Source organism: Penaeus chinensis, chromosome 8, assembly GCF_019202785.1.
Source record: "Penaeus chinensis breed Huanghai No. 1 chromosome 8, ASM1920278v2, whole genome shotgun sequence".
Classification (NCBI taxonomy): Eukaryota; Metazoa; Arthropoda; class Malacostraca; order Decapoda; family Penaeidae; genus Penaeus; species Penaeus chinensis.
The window spans coordinates 25,917,520-25,918,802 of record NC_061826.1 but is presented as its reverse complement, the minus strand read 5'-3'; positions in this window follow the sequence as shown (position 1 = coordinate 25,918,802).

Here is a 1,283-nt window from a genome sequence, read left to right as displayed (position 1 = left end):
GTGTACGTGTGTGTCCTCGCGCGTGCGCGCGCGTGTGTGTGCGTGTTTATATATATATATATATATATATATATATATATATATATATATATATATATATATATATATGTATGTAAATATATCCCACACACACAATTTTTCTTTTACACGCCTGGTCCCTGCCAGAGCCTGCCAGTCGCCCTCCAGGAAAGCCGAATTGTAAACAAACTCCAGTAAAGCTTGAGAATCACGGAAAGCGATGTTGTGTGAGTCTCATTTCACCAATTATTGATTGTAGTTGATGGTGAGAGCTAAGTTTGTTTGCTGTGAGGAGGAGACAGATATTTTTTTTTTTCATTTTAATGTATTAAGTTTAGAAATATTACTTGTGTAGGAATATTTCAGTTACATTGTTGATTAATTTATAAGTGTATATTACCTTTTCTTAAATGCAAATTAGTCTTATCAACCTACATTGTTATATGTAAAGCCCATATTAACTACTATTTATAAGTAGAAAACTTATAATTTTGTTCTATTAAGTGACTATTCATTTTCAAGTTTCTCTTCAGAAAGTTCAAATGAAATTTGGGTTATAGATACTTGTGTACAACAAAATAAGAGCACAATAGTACCTAAAGCGTATATTTGTACAATTTGGAGGGGTTACGGGAGCAGAGCCTCGGCTGGAGCAATAAGGCAACGAGGCGGGGGTCAGGAGCAGATCCAGAGGCAGGAAGTTTTCAGTTCATATTGCAATCTGTGGATTCCTAGGAATGCCTCCAGAGTTGCAGTCTCAGAGGGGTTTTGTCATTTTGTAAAAAATCACCATATTTGTGTGTGTGTGTGTTTTTGTTTGTGTTTGTTTTTGGTTTTGTTTTTGAATTTGTTTTTGTTTTTTTGTTTTGTTTTTGTTTTTGTTTTTGTTTTTGAATTTGTTTTTGTGTTTGTGTTTGCGTTTGCGTTTGCGTTTGCGTTTGCGTTTGTGTTTGTGTGTGTGTGTGTGTGTGTATATATATGTATATATATATACATATATATACATATATATATATATACACCATACACCACTCAAAAGAAAGGGAAGGAGAAGAAGAAAGAAGGAGGAGGGATAGGGGATGGGGAAAGGGAAGGAGAAGGAGAAAGAAAGATGGATAGATTGCCTTAACAGAATCTATTAGACTAGCTTCATGGAAACTGTCCTTATCTTATCGTAGTGTGAGTAGATGGGTAACTCTGAAGAAGTTAGTATATATTCTGTTGTTGAAGGTGATGGTGATTATATTACTAATTGTTATTATCAT